Source organism: Aethina tumida, chromosome 1, assembly GCF_024364675.1.
Source record: "Aethina tumida isolate Nest 87 chromosome 1, icAetTumi1.1, whole genome shotgun sequence".
In the NCBI taxonomy this organism is placed as follows: domain Eukaryota; kingdom Metazoa; phylum Arthropoda; class Insecta; order Coleoptera; family Nitidulidae; genus Aethina; species Aethina tumida.
Window position 1 is genome coordinate 28,779,539 of NC_065435.1, and position 13,908 is coordinate 28,793,446.

The window sequence follows — 13,908 nt, forward strand, 5'->3', positions numbered from 1 at the left end:
CGTAGTTGATTCTTTAAGCAAGAATTAGTGAGCGGCAAATTTCAACTAGGTACTGAATTTCTCTCTTTCACGTTTGGTTGGATTATCACCCTCAAACAACACTAAGATACCTTCTAATTTTGCTAATTTTATGTCAAAATTTATTTAGATTCCTCATGTCTAGATGACAAGTTCAAATAATGACAACACAATTTATAAACAAAATCAAATCACAATTTTCTGTGTAAAAATTTGCAATCTTTTTGAGTTGAAATTTATAATTAATAGCTCATTTGTAATTTTGATGAAATTTTCATCTACTTTAGTGCACATATATATTATAAGTGTCTCCACGTTTTCTTGAGAGCTCGTAACCGCTACGCACGTTTTGACAACTTGCTGACAAATTAGACTACTTGGGCATGTTGGGGTATTTTCATTCTAATTAGTTGCTAATCTTATAATCGCGATTATAGGAACCTGGGATCATTTTAAGTAGTATTTTTCTAAAAAAACTACTTTACCGTGCAATAAGGTATAACATAACTGAAAAGAAAGATAAACATTCAAGAGGTGACACACAATTTACTTGGTTTATCTATATGCTATATGCAGAATCTTAACATCTACTACATGTCTGATCGGTATTCTAAATAAATGATTTTCCAAGTAAATTGCGTCTCAATTCTTGACTCTGTTATAGCGTAAGCTTTATTTTCAAGAATAAGATATTTTTTCGCATTGTAAATTAAATTATATCAGCAGAATGCTACACAGTTAACTGTGACAGGAAAATAGCTCCTCGATTATTATTATAGGATCCTGTGTTCAGAATATCTCGACAATTTAGAAGAACAACTTTGTGTACTTGGTAAGGCCATTATAAAATCGTCCAACAAGCAAAATCTCCAACATCAGTTGACAGTTAGTTGTCAAAACACACGTACAGAACCAGAGTTCTCAAAAACTTATTCTCTCGTTTTAAGAAATTGTTAATAAATAATTTAATTATTTACTCCAAATAGTATTATTCAAGTCTTAACCGTTAATTTAAACCACACACATTTTCCATTTAAATTTGATCCACTGATGTTAATCATCAAATTTGACTTTCCTTAGAAATTATGTGTTATTCCTTATGAATTACATCTGAAATAAATTAATGGCGCGTATGTTGTTGTTGATTTTTTGAATGGTGAGACACCCACTGTTCTAAAGTTTCACAGCATCTCTTGAATGTTGAAATTGTTAATATTTTAAATTAAGTTTTGGGAACAGTTGTAAATTACAGATGCTAGGTTACAACAAGTGTTCTGTTGTTTTTTTAAATTTGGATTCCCTTAGATACAGAATTTATTGCAGTTAATCAAGGCGGAATATTGTAACAATTACATTAATAACGAAATATATCTATTTCAGAGCTCTGATTTCAAATAGTGTTAATTAATCATGAAATACTCGGAAATCAAGCCACATGAAAATTTCCCGTGGGCTTTTATTTTGCTGTATCAAAATATTACCAATTATATTTAAAGTTCACTTAAATAAAGTTAGGAGATAAGATATATTAACAAAACACCAAAATGTCTTAGAAACTGTAAAAAAAAATCCCGATTTGTATATATATCGAAAGTTAACCAAAGTTATACAATATTACAGAGTACAGAGAGTATTTAGTGTAAAATATCGTGTTATATATACCGCCCCTTTGGTTGACTGAATCAACGCACTACAACGCCGTATAATCAAATTGAGACATCCCTAATTAAAAATGGCTCCGTTATTTTCCTTCTTTCAAAAAAATCTTTGGTCACTGTGTTTTTCATTCTCTTCTACAATATGATTTATTCAATCAATTTTTGAAGATAATTTTTGCAATACCCTCAAAAATTATTTCTTTTTACAGAATGCAAATTTAAATAAAGTATCTAAGAACTCCATCTACATCCCAACGCATATGGAGAGTTACTACCACGATTTTAACATATTTTTGAAGCAAGTATGGAGCATACAGGTAAAGCAAGTAAATTGTGTCTCACTTCTTGAATGTCTATAAGAGCATAAACTTTCATTTCAATTATGATATACCTTATTACAGATATTTTAGAAGAATACTGCTTAATAGGATACAAGGCTCCGCGATGTTTGATTGTATATAATTACTTCTTTCCATGATCGGTATCGGGATTATATGATAACCGAATAAGCAGAACGAAAATACTACAACTTTAGTTCTCGATGATGTTGTCAGTGTTTTGTCAAAACATGCCTACTCCCAAGAAAATATGGAAACACTAAAAATATATATGCACTAAAGTAGATGAAAGTTTTAACAAAACTGCAGCAGATAAATCTATTAATTATAAATTTCAACCCAACAAGGATTTCAAATCTTTATTTCCCCAGAAAATTGTGAAATAGAAATCACTATTTCATGATTTGGTTTATAAATTGTGTTAACATTATTTGAACTTGTCATCCAGACATGAAGAATCTAAATAATTTACGACATAAAATTATCAAATATGGAAAGATTGGTATATTAGTGTTGTTTGAGGGTGATAATTAAAGGTGAAGGAGAAAAATTCAGTGCATGGTTGAAATCTGTCGCTCACTTATTCAAGCTGAAAGAATCAACTACCTGAATTTACTGTTGATTTAAAAAGGTGAAATATTTAAACAGTTACAAAAATAGCAACTTACCGTCTGAAGGTTTAGATTACGAGCCCTGCAAGTCACTGAAATCAAATCAGTTGCAGATCTCTCGTCGACATTTATTTTCGACAGGTAATTAATATGTGAAACGAAATTGTTTTTGTTAACTTTGTTAATTTTATATTTCCATTAGAATAGATTGCTGCTAAGAGAAGTTTCAACTACTATAAGGTGAGGAATAGAATTGAAAACAAATAAAATTTTAATTAATTTGTAATTAAAAAATAAAACGAGTGAGTGTGTGATTGAGTGACATTTTGCAAACAAGTATCAATAGCAACGAATTGTTTGTCAAAAAAGAAAATAACATGTCAAATTACGTTTCTTTATGGCATATGTCAGAAGTATGTAGTAATTTATAAAAAAGTTGTCTTCTCTCAAGCATATTTGATTTGATTCTTACATTGTATTAATATAACACCCAATTGTGGTTCAGTTATATCTTTTCTTATAATTCGTTTTAATCCACTGTCTCAGCAAATTGACAGAGCAAAGGAATATCGTGATGATTTTTCAATTTGTTATAATATTTTTGATGGTAGAACTGTTTCGAATCAATCTCATCCTTGTATTTCAACCTACAGTGGATGACCATAAATGATATTCCCAAATATTTAAATATAACATAACTATACAAATAAAACTACTTTGTTCAACTTATGTCGATATTTTAATATTAATTTGGTGTTATAAAATGGTTTCGACACATTGCCGATTTTTTCAACATCCAAATATTCAGTGGAAAAATATACAGATATACACAATATAATTATTAATGAATCACATTTTCCGTCATAAATTACAGATTAAAATATAAGCAAAAACTACTACGGCACAATTCTAATATTATAATTACTATAAACATGCTTAATTCTCAGATGTTATTTGAGTTGAAACGTATGCCCATACTATGGAAAACTTTCCATAAATTGAAAGTACCTTCTTTATACACAGACAGATATGTGGAACTCCAATGGGAACATTCCTGTCCTCAGCCTTTTTGATAGAACTTTTGAAGACGGTTTCTTGGTATTGCTGTTTTCTCCTTTATTGTGACTCTTTCTTGACCTTTTTTCGGATTTCTTGCATATTTTTTCATATTTCATAGCCTCAGAGAAAATAGCATGCCCTCAACCTCCGGAGATCTATCTTTCAACACTCTAATCCGGAGATTGCATGCTTGCATGATATCCAACCCTGTGAATCCGACAGATACAAGAGACCTTGTCTCTTGGCTGTCTAGACCTCTGCGTCTCTTTTGAACATCTTTTCTTTACTATGTAGCGATTGTTACGTACCTCTTTAGTTTTCCCTTATATTTTCCTAAACCTTTATGGTTAACTACTCTTAGGTCATGATCTTCGGATCATTGCCCGGAGAGGGGTTTTTAGTCGGTAAAGTCCGGCACTACGTCTTGTAGATTTCCCCCTCTTTGCTCCAATAAAAAAATAATCATAATTTATTCTGAAAACAAATCAATGTGTTATTTTATGGAGCCTTATTCTGTGTTTAGTTGGGAATTCCTGTAAATATAAATAATGAATTTAGCCAAAACTATTCCCTAAAAATAACAGTTTGGTAAGATCGGTTTCATTTCTAGCACTACTGTACATAAGTATTTCTGCTAATTACAATTCTCAATGAGGAAGAACCTCATTAATAAAGAGGGAATATTTAACTATTAATTTTGAATTGAAGCGTAGGAGCAACTTCAGAAAGATGTGTTTCTTATGAAATAAAAGTCTTAACTGATTAGAGTTTTGTTGTAAACAAATAAAGAAAACTTTTTGGGCTACTTGATTTTATGAAAAATATTGTAATATGTTTATATACAACGAAATTCAAATGTCTACAAGTGAATAATGCATAGAAATTCAAACAAAATGGTCCTGTGGCATAGACAACTAGAGTACCTACATTATAAAGGCGTACAGGATTTGTACAGAAAGCGACTGGTACACGGTAATAAATTGGATAATGATAAATTACCCATGTGGTGTGACAATGTCAACGAGGTAAGCAAGCAAGGAAACCCTTTACTGATAGAGAAGAAAGAAGTAAGCAGTTACTGAATATTGTTCATTCAGATATCTGCGGACCAATGCGAGTCAGATTCAGCGGTGGATCAAGATATCTTCTTACATTAATAGACGAATATAATAGGTGGTGCCAGGTTTTTTCCTTAAGTCAAAGGGAGAAGTTTTTGAAAAATTTAAGGAGTACAAAAGAACTGTCGAAAATCAAACTGGTAATGAAATTAAGAGGGAATTAGCTGAGAAATTGAAGATCAAAGATTGCTAGGTTTTTCTTTAGAATAGAAATTAACCAAAGTAAGAAAGGAGTAATACTTAAACAAAAAAAATATATTTCAGAGAAATTCAGAATGGTAGATTGCAATCCAATTAAAACACTGTATGACTGCCACTCAAAATTTAACAGAGATTTAAAACCATTCAAAGACCCTACACGATACAGAGAATTAATTGGTACTCTAATGTACTATAAGGTAACCGATCAAAACTGAGGCTTTACAATAACTAGCTGTGTCGTTGGATGTGGTACCGCTTTCCTTTGTGCCAATAGAACCTGGATTTGGGCCTCCTTTTCCTTTTCTTATTTCTCGGCTCTTGTCTTTTAATAGGAACTTTAATAGGGTCACTAAAAGTGAGTTAAAAGTTTCTTATTGTTAGCCACTTTTGTCAATTGTTCAAAGAGTGGGTAGCAACCAGGGAATATTGTTGAAAATTACAATTTTTTTTTGAGTTGTTCGTCCTTCTTTTGTCTGAATTTAGTTATAATAGTTACCATAATCGAAAGAGAAGAGTTGTTAATTTGGCTTGTAACCTCAGTTACTAAACCAATAAACTATGTGTAGGGTCCGGAAAAAAGAAAAGCTAAGTGAAAAACTCAATAAACCCCAAAAGTCTGCTGACGTTTCCAGAGGTACCCGATTTTCTTAGGAATAAAATTTTGGAACTAGAAGGTGAGATACAGAGAGTGAAAGAGTGCTTACACAGCTTTGTCGTCTAAACTAGGGATACTATCGGTAAACTCTGATGTTACCCCTACTCCTAACGCTAATCCCAAATCTTTGTCCCAACTAGCCACCCCTACTCCTGCAAAGTCTCCCAGCTCCAAAACTCAGAAAACTTCTTGGAACTCGGTCACCCCCAAGGAGGTGATGTCGAAATTGTGTAACTACGACGCACCCCACCATTTATGGTTCAGTGTTGAAATTTATGTATATTGAATTGTATTAAAGTATTTTAGACCAAGTGCCCTAAGAATTAGAAGAGCCTTCTCATAGAAAATAAACTCCTTGTTATTAAAGTAATTATTTAATGTTTCTAATTGAATGGAATTATTTGGTAGCACTAATGGCTAGACGTCTCAGTCTCAGTTTCGGCTCGTATTTTTTGACAACTCACTGACAATCTTGACAACTGATCTTTGTGTAATTTTGTTTTGTTTGGTGTCCGATCCTATAATGCTCTTTGGCGAATTACAGAAAGAGGATATTTCAGTCTGCCAAAATGTGCGAAAAATGGGATCATATAAATATTAATCAAGGAGCTTACAAATTCCGATAATATGCATTCCTCAGTTAATTTAATGCTGTCTTGTTAACCAAAAGTAGTTTACCTGAAGCATTCTTCTCAATTTACAGCGCAATGTAGCTTAGGCTATTATAAAGAATGAAAAATTATAACACATCTTAAAACAAATAATGTTTCATTTCCTCTTGGGAATCCAATTGTAACTGTTGTGATGACCTGTAGAAGTGTACTGAAACTACACATAAACTATTAAAATTGTAATTTGAATTGTGTGCCTGTAGACAGTTAAGTTGTAATTTTAACACAAAATTCTTAAATATAAGTTTTTCTTCTGAAATAATAAATTCTTTTAAGAAAAATTAACAGGTTATGGAGCCAGAAAAGCCCAGGGAAGCCCAGAATGGCTTACTTACTGAGAAAAGTAATGAAGTTAACCTAAAACGTCAATACGACAATTGAAAAGTGTTTTCTCGGAACATCTGGAATAAGGGTTCTTAAATTGTCAGCAAACAATCAATTGGCATTAATTGAAAAGTTAACCGGCCGAGATAATTACGTAACATGGCGATTTGCTCTAATAACATACCTACAGCAAGAGGAGTTGTGGAACTGCATAGACCCCACCACATGTGTCATTGTGGACACAAAACGCGACACAAAGGCAAAATTAAGATAAATTTACTAGTTGACTAAATAAATTACGTGCACATGCAAGAGAGTAGTACTGCAAAAGAAGTATGGGATACGTTTTCATAAGTATTTGATGACTCTTTGTTGACACGCTGTGATGGGCTGCTGCGTGATCTCTATAATACTTCACTTACTGTATGTCAAAACGTAGAGAAATATGTGAGCAAAATTATGTGTACTGCTCACAAGCTCAGAAACATTGGTTTCGCAGTTGACGATGAATGGCTAGTTACATTGCTACTCTCCGGTCTACCAGAGTCCTATCAACCAATGATTATTGCTATTGAAAGCTCCGGCATGAAGATAACTTCAATTTCTGTGAAATCAAAACTATCACAAGATGTTAAACAATCTGAAAGTGACTCAACAGTATTCTCAGTCAACAAGAACAACCACAAGAAACAAAGTAAGTAAGGGAGCTACACTTGTAATAAGTAAGGTCATAAAAGTCCTCAAATGCAAATCCAGGACCAAGAATGTTCAACAAAAAGCAAGTAGTTCATCATATGCTGTTGTGTTTGAGGCAACATCCAGCCAAAATGACCCATGGCAAGTGGCTTCCGGTGCATCGTCACACATGACAAGACGTAAGAACATGCTTGAAAATATGACGGCTCCTGTCATACATAAAATCAGAGTCGCAGGCAACAAAGTATAATCTGTGCAATGTTCAGTACAAGTGAGGTTGGACCATTATGACGATGAAGGTCAAAACAAAAAGGTGCTTTTTACAAAAGTATTATGTGTTCCTAAACTGGCAACAAATCTATTGTCTCTAAGTCAGATTATTTGCGATGGTAGCCAAATAAAATTTGACGTTATTATGTAGGTAGTATCTTCCCACTGTGGCTTTATGTGAGGGTCGACTGGAACAGTATTAGGATTAGCATTAGTCATTTCAAATCTGTTTAAAATTTGTTCCATATAAATACTAAAACTCTTTTCGGTGTAGAGCCGAATTTGGCATGCCAGCAGCAAGGGAATTGTTTTAACCCATATAGTGACTTGTTCAATTTACATAACATGTTTTCGTCATGATCCAACCCTTCTTGTTAAGTCATAAATAGGTGTGTTCAAGTTCTCCATATAAAAATGCTGTCTTTACGTCTAGTTACTTGATTTTGTGATTATTTTGTACAGCCACAGATAGTAACAATCGTATTGAATCTCACCTGACTGTTTGTGCAAAAGTTTCCTGGTAATCAACACGTGACATTTGACCATATCATTTCACACACAGATGTGATTTGTAATGTGGTCATTAAATAAATGAATCACTGTCATTAAAGTTATTATAACAAATCGAAAAATCATCTCGATATTTCTTTTCTCTGTCAATTTGTTGACACTTTCGATTAAAACAAATAGAAATATATTAAAAATATAACTGAACCACAATTTGATGTAATATTAATACTATGAAAGAAACAAATCAAATTTACTTGAAAGAAGACAACTTTTTTCTAAATTACATATTTCGAATAAGGTTTAATTGGACATTGGATGTTTCGTTTATATTTTAACGTCTGGCATATGTCTCAAAGAAACGTAATCTTAACAACATAAATGTTATTTTCTTTTATTTGATAAACAAAATTCCTTCATTGCTATTGAAACTTGAAAGTTCGCAAAATGTCACTCAATCCCACACCCACTCCCAAATGTTCGTTTAGTTTTGTAATTACTAATTAATTAAAATTTTATTTATGTGTAAATACATCTAGTTATCCTGTTTTCAATTTCATCCCTCACGTCGTCGGTATCACATATTCAAACTAAATTATAATAGTTGGAACTTCTCTTAGCAGCAATCTATTCTAATGGAAATATAAAGTTAACAAAGTTAACAAAAACAATTTCTTTTCACATGTTAATTATCAGTCAGAATCACAGACAGTTTTTGTATGTCGACGATAGATCTGCAACTAATTTGATTTCCGTGACTTTCAGGACAAGTAATCGACATCTCCACAATAATGGCATCAAGTTGCCATTATTGTAATTGTTTAAATATTCCTAACGAGTTCTTATGGAGTCCGCACGTTTTGACAACTCTGGGAATTTTGACAGCTAATGTGAGAGTATTTAGTTCTTCTTAATTGCTGTACTTATAATCGCGATACCGATTATGGAAAGAGGTTATTTTATACGACAAAACATCGCAGAACCTGGGATCCTACAGCAGTATTTGTGTAAAAAGCTACTTTAATGTGTGGGCAAAAGCACCAAGATATGCTCCACCTTTTCTTTTACATTTACCCAAATTCATTGTAGCTTGAGCCGAACCAACTTTTCTAGAAAAACTACCGCCCAATCTATTACTCATTTTTAAATTTCAAACACATTACATTAATATCTTTTATCTAAAGTATAACTTGCGAATATGGTGTTGATTAATTTTTTTATAAAAACTAATCACTTTACATTACAATCGTTATGATTATTTACAGTGGAAAAATTACTTGTCAAATCCAGCCCATTTAGTTTAGCAAACAATAAATCATGGCAGATTCTATCAAATGCCTTTTAAATGTCTGTATAAACAGCATCAACCTGTAAATGATTTTCAAGAGCACCAACTGTCGAAAGGTTATAAATAAGAAGGTTGGTCGCAGAAGATTTACATTTGCAAAATTCATGTTGACTCTCATTTATAATATTTTGGAACTATGGCATTATTATTTTGGAAATGATTTTTTTGGACAATTTTGGAAAACAACAAGTAAACTACCTCCATCCTTTAAGGTAGGTATAACAAACGATTTTTTACGTACGTTAGGAAATAAAGTAGATTTTAAAAACATTTTAAATTTCATTGTTAGAGGCTTTGTTAATGAGAATCCACAATTCATTCAATACTGTAGAAGGAATATCATAAGGACCTCTATTACCAGATAAATCAAGACTTCTGAGTTCATTGAAAAATATTAGATTTGTGTCTGCATTGAAGGCTAAAAAGTGAAACAAACAGCTAACGAAGTGTAAATACTTATTTCTTTTGTTGTTTTTGTCTTTCCAATGACGAAATTGTAAGAAGTTATCAAATAATTGTTCAAGATCAGTTTTGAAATCAAATGATATTTTGTACATATTCAGGTTTCAACAGCAATGAAGGCGATATGTTTATTAATCAAAAGTAAAACAAACTTTTGTTGTCTGAAGTATATGCATCGACAAAAGTGTGTGAATTGTTAATTAGACATTGCTATTCCTAACAAATATCAAAATTTTATATATTTTCTTTGATAAGATAATAATAACACTTAAACATCTTTTTTAGCTGCTTTTTTTCAATTCTGTTAAACTTATAAATTCACATCACATAATTAGGACCTTCCCACTTTCCGCATATTTTGGCAAATTGAAATAACCTCTCTCAGTAATTCGCCAAAGAGCATTATAGGATTGAACACCAAACAAAACGAAATTATACAAAGATCAGTTTGCCAAGATTGTCAATGAGCTGTCAAAAAATATTAACCGAAATTGAGATCTGAGACGGCTAATCATTAGCGCTGGTTTTTCCCAAACCAATTTAAAAGTTTCTTCTCTATGAGAAGTCTCTTCTAATTCTTAGTGTACTTGGTTTAAAATACTTTAATACAATTCGATATACATAAATTTGAACAATGAATCATAACTGGTGGGGTGAATCGCAGTTAGACAATTTCGACGTCACCTCCTTGGGGGTGACCGAGTTCCTGAGTTTTGGATCTGGAAGACTTTGCAGGAGTGTGGGTGGCTGGTTGGGATAAAGATTTGGGATTAGCGTTAACAACTCTTCTCTTTCGATTATGGTAACTATTATAACTAAATTCAGACAGAAGAAGGACGAACAACTCAAACAAAAATTGTTACTATCAACAATATTCCCTGGTTGCACTTTGAACAATTGACAAAAGTCGCTAACAATAAGAGACCTTTCTGTCGTTACCAATGGCAGCGGTAACAATCGTCATTTATCCAAATTTGAGTAGCAACTACGGAAAAGTGTTTGTTAAGGAATGAAATTGCACATTGATACTTGGAACACTCTGTATAGATGCCCTAACGCAAGCGTCATGCTACGCAGGGTTTTTAGTTCTTAGTTTTTAGTCTTTGACGTTTCTAGCCGAGTGCACACTTTGTAATAATATAATAAACGATCAGTGTTCTTGTAACATCGACTATTATTCTCATCACACTCACACCTCAGTTTTCAAAAGTGTTTGTAGTGATATTTTTGTGTTTATTTAGTGTCCATCTTTTGTCTGAATTTAGTTAGTTACCAAATTCAGACAAATGAAAAAATTTGTTTACTTGTCTGGTAACCTTGGTTACCAATCCAAGAAACAACTGAATTAAATTTTTGTTTTCGTACTATAAAGAGTTTAATAACCGAATTAGCGATAATGAAATGGGAAAACAGCAAGTGTGCCTGCAAAAGGTCGAGTGGTTCCGAATCCTATTGGAACCGGACGGCACATCGCTAGTTCCGTTCCACAAGAAGTTCCTACTAAGAGACAAAAACCGTGAAAGAAGGAAAGGAAAAGGCGGTTCAAATCCAGGTTCTATTGGCAGAAAGAAAGGTCAACCGCCCGGTAAACCCTGAGCACGACTCCGTTCCAAGAGTTAACTATCTAAAGTAAGTAACAACAGCAAAATTCGGCAAAGCGCCTCACCGACATCAGACCCCCAAATGGAGTTAGACATAACGTTAATATAAACAATAAAATAGAATAAAGTATGTTAAAAAACAATAACAATTGACAAACGAAGGCGACCGAGGTAACCTTGGTGATCAAGAAACAGTGAGAGTCAGTTTGAGAGAAACAGCTCAAGAGCTCAGTAGTAGCCGTCTTTTTTGTTGATTCATCCTTTGTATTTCAATTATTTGATTGAATAAATTACTGCAATTTCTTGCATATTCTCTGAGGTTATGGGCCCAGTGCGTGCAGAATAAAGTTATACAATTGAGGTTGAAAGTCAATTGTGGTGAAGGCAACAGACAAAGATGGCGAACGTTACCGTAAATAACATTCTAAAAATTCAACAATTCGATGGCACGAATTTTAGCAATTGGAAATATCGTGTGGGAATTTTGCTTGATGAAATGGAGTTGAGAAGATTCATCGAGGAATCGTTGGAGGTCATTCTTACAGCGGAAAAAGATGTGACAAAACATCCTACGATTAAGTTGAATGAAAAGAAATGTGTTTCGATATTAGTACAGTTAGTTCATGATAGCCAACTTGAGTATGTTCGCGAAAAAGCTCGGGCAAAGGACATGTTCGACACATTATGCACGATTTTCGAAAGGAAAAGTGTGGCGTCGCAAGTTTTATTACGAAAACAATTGCTGACAATGAAATATAATGAGTCAGATGATATGATAAGTTACCTTTTGCAATTTGATAAGAGAATTCGAGAGTTAAAGTCAACGGGAGCTAAAATGGAAGAGCTTGATGTGGTTGTACATTTGTTGATTACTATGCCAAGAGGTTATGATAACCTAGTGACACCATCGGAAACGATGGATCAATCAAAGTTAACTGTAGAATTTGTTAAAACTCGGTTAATGGATGAGTACAATAAGCGGACTGGTGGAAATGGTTCAAGTAAATCAATTGAGCCTGGAGCAATGTTTGCTGGGAATAAGACAATTATATGTCATTTGTGTAAAAAACCTGGACACAAATAGGCTCAATGTTTTCGCAATAAAAACAAAAAAGAGAGGTCAAATAGAGAAAGCGCAAACAGAGCAAGCGGTTCATCGATGTATGCAATTGCTGAAGATGGTACCAAAGAGAATTTGGCAGAATCGAAGGCATTTAACGCTCAATTGCAGCAGAATAGCGGTAATTACGCGGAAATAAAATTTGTTTTAGATTCTGGAGCGACTCAGCATATGGTGAATCAGAAGATGTTCTTCGATAAATTTGGAACCAATTGACGAAATAAGCATTTCGGTTGCCAAGAAAAATCAAAGCATTGTTGCAAAGCAACGTGGTGACATTCTCGTTAAAACATTTCACCATGGTGACACATCGGTAAAAACAATGGAGGACGTTCTATTCGTGAATGATTTGAAATGCAACTTGATGTCAATTCGAAGACTAACACAAAAGGGATATCGAATTGTGTTTGAGGGTGATTATACCTATGTATCACTGAATGGTATCGAAAAGTTTGTCGGACGCGTAAATGGAAGAATGTATGAAGTGACTTTGTACGTTGACAACAATGTGTTTGCGGGATTTACAAGAGTGAATAAATTGAATACAATATCACAGAATTTATGGCATTTTAGACTTGGTCATCTCAACCGAAATGACATGAAAAAGTTAGCCAATTATATGGCTATTGGTATGAGTAATGTAAAAAAAAGGATACACAGTTGTGCGAATCATGTGTACTTGGAAAACATGTTCGTTCACCGTTTCCAAGAAATTCAAATACACGTTCATTGCGAGTTTTGGAATTGATTCACAGTGATGTTTGTGGACCGTATCCAACGAATGCATACGATGGGTCACGTTATTTTGTGACATTCATGGATGATTATTCGAGAGCATCCATGGTCTATTGCATCAAGAGAAAAAGAAAGAAAAGTGAAACGTTTGGTAAATTCAAGGAATTTGTTGCAATGGCTGAGGCACTTCATGGCTCAAAGGTGTCAAAATTGAGACATGATGGCGGTGGTGAATATACGTCAAACGAATTTAAAGAATACTGCAAACAAAAGGGTATTCAGATGTTAGTCACCGTTGGTTCAGTATCTGAACGTTTAAATGAAACGCTGCAAAACAAGGCTACGACAATGCTTTTGGCCAGTGGGATGGAAAATAAGTTTTGGAATGAAGCAATTATGTCGGCAAATTATATCAAAAATTGATCGCCAACGAACGCGGTTGGAAAGCAGTTTAAAGACAAGACACCAGCAGAAATTCCTTCCTCCCGACCAGCCACCCCACACCTCCAAAACGCA